This window comes from Coptis chinensis, chromosome 6 (genome assembly GCF_015680905.1).
Source record: "Coptis chinensis isolate HL-2020 chromosome 6, ASM1568090v1, whole genome shotgun sequence".
Classification (NCBI taxonomy): Eukaryota; Viridiplantae; Streptophyta; class Magnoliopsida; order Ranunculales; family Ranunculaceae; genus Coptis; species Coptis chinensis.
In genome coordinates this window covers 37,681,607-37,687,633 of record NC_141461.1, presented here as the reverse complement: position 1 = coordinate 37,687,633, position 6,027 = coordinate 37,681,607, and positions in this window count along the sequence as shown.

The following is a 6,027-nucleotide window of genomic DNA, read 5'->3' as shown; positions in this document are numbered from 1 at the left end:
GGGCGTTCTTGGATATGCCCGACCCGCAGACAAAGAAGCAGATACAGAAGCTATTAGGCATGGTCGTTGCACTCAACCGATTCATATCTAGAGCATCAGACAAGTGCCGACCGTTCCTACAACTTTTTAAAAAAGGCGAGCAGTTCTCATGGAACGATTAATGTCACCAAGTGCTCTCCACCCTCAAAGAGTATCTCACAACACCTCTTGTCTTAGCTAAACCAACAGATGGAGAAACACTGGGGCTTTATCTCGCAATATCAGACTTTGCTATCAGTTTAGTTCTCTTCAAAGAGGATAACAACTCCGAGAAACCAATCTACTTCACAAGTAAGATGCTAACTCCAGCCGAAAAGAACTACTCTTACATCGAAAGAGCAGTACTCGCATTATTATACTCTGCAAGGAAGTTTAGGCCTGTATTCACCGACCTCCCGTTAAAGAAAATCCTTCATAAAGAGAAGAAGACAACTCGTATGGCAGTATGGACTGAAGAACTCAGGGAACACCACATCGAGTTTGTCCCACGCACCTCGCAGAAAGGATAGGTTGTCGCCGATTTCCTCGTCGACGACCTACATTAGGAACTTGAAGCCGACATCTTACCCTCAAAGCAAAATGACAAGACCGTTTGGTCTCTCTTTGTGGATGGCTCTAGCAACCCCAGAGGGAGTGGAATCGGAGTTGTCTTAGTGTCGCTAGATGGAGCAATGGTGGAGAAATTAGTTCGCATCGATTTTGTGACCTCCAACAATGAGGCGGAGTACGAGGCATTAATCATGGGGCTCAGAATGGCGCTACAGCTCGGTGTACAAGATTTGTAGGTCTTTAGTGACTCGCAACTAGTCGTTCACCAGATTTCTAAAGAGTACACTACCCATGAAGGTAACCTTTCTAAATACCTTCAAGTTGTTAATCAGTTACTCCCGTCTTTCAAGAAAGCCACCATACACCACTTTTTGCATGATGAGAACCATCATGCAGACAGTTTAGCTTACTTGGCTTCTCAAACACCGAACTGCTCCCCGAGACAACTACTGATTGAGGTAGTTGACCGACCTGCTTACCAAATGGACTACGTTTTAGAAATCAGCGACCTATGCCCACTCTCTGAGGCTCAGATGAGTCAGACGTGGATGCGGCCCATCATAGAATACATCCAGCACGGTACACTCCCAGAAGAGCGTGCCAAAGCTAGACAAGTTCCATATCTGGCTCGCCATTATTGCCTAGTTAATAACAAGTTATTCCACAAATCCGGTGGCGGACCTCTTTTGAGGTGCATAAGCCCAGAACAAGGTCAGTTATTTTTTGCATAAATTCATGAAGGAGAGTATGGCAACCATGCTGGAGGGCGCTCTTTAGCCCACAAAGCGATCTCCCAAGGATACTTTTGGCCTCGCATGCAGATCGATGCCAAAACATATGTCCTTAAGTGCATCAAATGCCAAACCTTCGGCCACAACATCATCCAACCAGCTCACGAGTTGATTAGCATTGCGAGCCCTTGGCCATTTCACATGTGGGGCATGGACATCATGGGACCAGTCATTCCACAGAAAAGCACCAGTTTCCGCTTCGTCTTAGCTACAACCGATTATTTCACTAAGTGGGTCGAAGCAATTCCGTTAGCACATGTCAAAGAGTCACATGTCAGAAACTTCATCTGGACTCACATTATCACCAGATTTGGTTTGCCACACACCCTGGTGATGGACAATGGTTCCCAGTTCAAAGGCAAAATAGTCAAAGCGTTTCTAGCCAAGTGGAAGATAGTTCATGCATTCTCCACTCCCCAGTACGCTCAAAGCAATGGTCAAGCAGAGGCCAGCAACAAAGCAATCTTAGAAAACTTGAAGAAAAAGATTGAAAAGAACAAGAGCCAATGGCCAAACCAGTTAGAGAACATTCTGTGGGCTCATCGCACCACAGCTCGCTCCAGCACTGGCGAGTCACCATTCTCCCTATGCTATGGCACAGAAGCCGTCATTCCTACTGAGCTGACAATCACTACGACTCGATCAGAACTCATCGAATCAGGACAAAATGACTCCGTCCTAGCTCGTGAGGTCGATTTGCTGGAAAAGCGCCACGACCTGGCAGCCATCGGAGTGGCGTAGTATCAACAGATTCTAAAGAAGTCCTACAACAAACGAGTACATCCTCGATCTTTTCAGCCTGGTGATCTAATTCTGAAAAAGACTCAGGATGACTCCAAACTAGCACCAACATGGGAGGGACCATACATCGTCGACCGAGTTGTTGGCAACGGGGCATACTGGATCAAGACGCAAGAAGGGAAACCACTACCACGCCCCTGGAACACTTATTTGTTAAAGAGATTTTATCAATAAAGAGGCAATCTTGTACAATTCATGGTTTTATTTCTTATCAATTAAGGTAGTTTAATTATGTTTGTATTGTCAACCACTCTATTCAATCGCATCAACGACAAAACCGCACTTGCACCAAGTGCAACACCAGTACAGGCACACTTCCAGCACTCTCATAAGTTCCAATGCTCTTAGTGAGTAGTACGCCTTCAGAGGGTCAATACGCTCTCAGTGAGCCATATGCTTTCATAAGCTAAATACGCGAGCTTACAGGCTCACAGCCTCTCCAATTCTCACTAAGTTGAGAACCTATACTTCTAGGATTGACTCAGTGAGAACGTTGTCAGTGAGTAGTACACCTTCAGAGGGTCAATACGCTCTTAGTGAGCCATACGCTTTCTTAAGCTAAATACGCTCTCCACGAGCAGCACGCTCTCATGAGCTTACAGGCTCACAACCTCTCCAATTCTCACTAAGTTGAGGACCTATACTTCTAGGATTGACTCAGTGAGAACGCTCTCAGTGAGCAGTATGCCTTCAGAGGGTCAATACTCTCTCAGTGAGCCATACGCTTTCATAAGCTAAATACGCTCTCTGCAAGCAGCACACTCTCATGAGCTTACAGGCTCACAGCCTCTCCAATTCTCACTAAGTTGAGGACCTATACTTCTAGGATTAACTTCGGTGTGAACGGCTCTCGATTGAAGCGGTATGCCTTCGTGAGGGTCAATACGCTCTCAGTGAGCCATACACTTTCATAAGCTAAATACTCTCTCCGCGAGCAGCACCCTCTCATGAGCTTACAGGCTCACAGCCTCTCCAATTCTCACTAAGTTGAGGACCTATACTTCTAGGATTGACTCAATGAGAATGCTCTCAGTGAGCAGTACGCCTTCAGAGGGTAAATACGTTCTTAGTGAGCTATACGCTTTCATAAGCTAAATATGCTCTCCATGATCAGCACGCTCTCATGAGCTTACAGACTCACAACCTCTCCAATTCTCACTAAGTTGAGGACCTATACTTCTAGGATTGACTTAGTGAGAATGCTCTCGATGGCGATGACTCCTTCAAAGGCTAAATCGCTCTCGATGAAGCGATGCGCCTCTTCATAAGGCTAAATCGGCGCTCGATGAGCGATGCGCCTTTAGAGGCTAAATACGCTCTCAAGTGAGTAGTACGCCTTCAAAGGCTAAATATGCTCTCAGTGAGCAGTACACCTTCGTAGGCTAAATACGCTCTCAGTGAGCAATACGCCCTCATAGTCTATATACGCTCTCAGAGAGCCATACGCTTTTGTAAGCTAAATACGCTCTCCACGAGCAAAATGCTCTCTTGAGCTAACATGCTTCATAGCCTCTCTAATTCTCACTAGTAAAGGACCTATATTTCTAGGATTAACTCAGTGAGATTGCTCTCTCGCGCAAAATTTAACGAGTAAAATTTTTGCTTAAGCTATATCTCAGGCTTCGTAGCCACTATGTACTACAACCATCATAAACAACACACTAGCTACAAGCAATCAAGCATAAGCAAAAGCATGGATTCCATACATATTCATCAATAGAACTACCGACCTAAGGCCAGAAAACCAGTTTGCAAATTCACCGATCTGCTGGGTTTACCCAGGAAATCCAGATCGGTAGTTCTTACAAGTGAGATAAAACATCGAGTTGTCACTCTCATGGAAACCAGCTCATTAAAGATTCTACACCAAAAAGCGAACTGCTCAGGCAAGCCTGAGAAACCAGCTCTATTGTTTCACTCTTTTGCAAAGAGGAGAAATTGTAACATATCCAAAAACTCGCTTTAACACTTACAGAGAGAAGTCTAAAAAGTCATCGTCATGCATCAGCAACAACATGCTTGTCCCTTGGAACGACACCAGTAGAAGGGATATGACTTGGCATCACGGGCAACAAAAAGTGCGGCGGTTTCTTCAGCTTCCTGGTCCTGCTTCTCCAGTAGCTCCACGTACAATTCCGCCAGCAGAGCATGATCTTCACAAGTTCGATCATACTCCTTTTGCGCTTTGTGAGCCACCACTTGACACTGCTTTCCGTACTCAGTCACGGACGCCAACTATTTTTGTAGATCCCTCATTGCCCTAGCCAACACAGTCTTCTCCTTTAGGGTGTCCTGATGTTTGTTCCTCAGGGACGTCAGCTTCTTTTTATCGACTTCCCAAGCAGCACGTATCCTCGCCAGCTCAGCCACGCCACCATCGCTGCTACCAGGACGCTGAACAGTACGCTTCAACCTATCGTACCTCGCCAAAAACTGCATGAAGAACATTACTGTTAACAGTCCTCATTCATGTCACAATAAAAGATACAACTAGAAAACTTACCAAACAACAAGCCGCGTCGGTGGTCTTCAGGGTCGTTTCCATACTTTCACTCTCTAGCTCGTCTTTATCACCGTCTAGCACTATCCCCTCCAAAAGACAGCTCGCTATAGAGGCTGAATGGAAACTACAATCAGAACGCTTCACCATGCGCTTCTTCCCTATCTTCCCAATGTAGAAGAAGTCGCGCCCCACATCACCAAGACGCGGGGACAAGCTGCCAGACGTAGCATGGTGATCTTGCCCCGGATCGTCCCCCCCTCCATGACGCGGAGACCTGAACACGACCCACCCCCCCCAGGTTGTCTGCGCATCCCTCCACCTTCACACGCTTGCCTTTCCTAGCATCAAAATCGTCAGCTTTACGCTTACCATGGTTACCAAGAGGATAAGGTCTAAATTCCATCTCCTCCATCACCAGGGGAGAAGTTTCCCTCGACCCCTCACTACCACCAGCAGTCTGTTCTCGACGTCTAGCCATTTTAAAGTCTACAAACACAGCCAATGATCAGCGAGCCGCTACATGAACAAAGTTTACTAGGACAAACAAAGAAAATAGGAACAAAAATACGTACCTGAGATGATCAGTAGAGGAAAGAAAGTCGACACTATCTAAAAGAGCAGAGCAACTTGAAGAAAGAGATAAGCAAATACTCTTCAGATTCTCGAAACCGTTCTATTTATGCCCAAGTAATGTCTCTTCCCAAGGCAAGTCATAATGGCATCGAGACGCCAAATGGCAGGCCACCTGGCAACCATCATTTCATATCTCCCGATTGCTCATATTCCTACACGTGCCGTGCATGTACTGTAGCCCAAGTAACTTCGGAATATAGAACGCTCCAAGCGTCCTCAAGATATGTGCAACCTACAACGCTTAAATCGAATAACAAGCAAGACAGGTCAACAAATTCACATGTCGGTTAGACTATATCACTCTTACAACAAGTCGCAACAGCAGTCACACGCTTACAAAATGCAATCAGATATATAATACGCAAAGCTAATTGAACAAAGTGAAGCAGCATGCTTTCCATACAAGCACATGAGTCAACTGACGACCAAAGTTAAGTCAAGCGGTTAAGCGACTAACCGAAATATTTGTCGACTCAGAAATCCAAAATTTCGCTTAGCCACCAGTCATCACTACTTGAACCCCCCAATACATTCAAGGAAGCCAAGTAGTTCATCATTGTCACAAACATAAAGCAAGACGAATTGGCCAGGTTATCCCAGGAAACCAGCTCTATTGTTTCAAGCCAAAGGCCACATACAAACACAAATTCAAATGACCATCTTTAAACAATGTGGTTAAAACTTTCAGTAAAAATGACATCTAAAACTTGA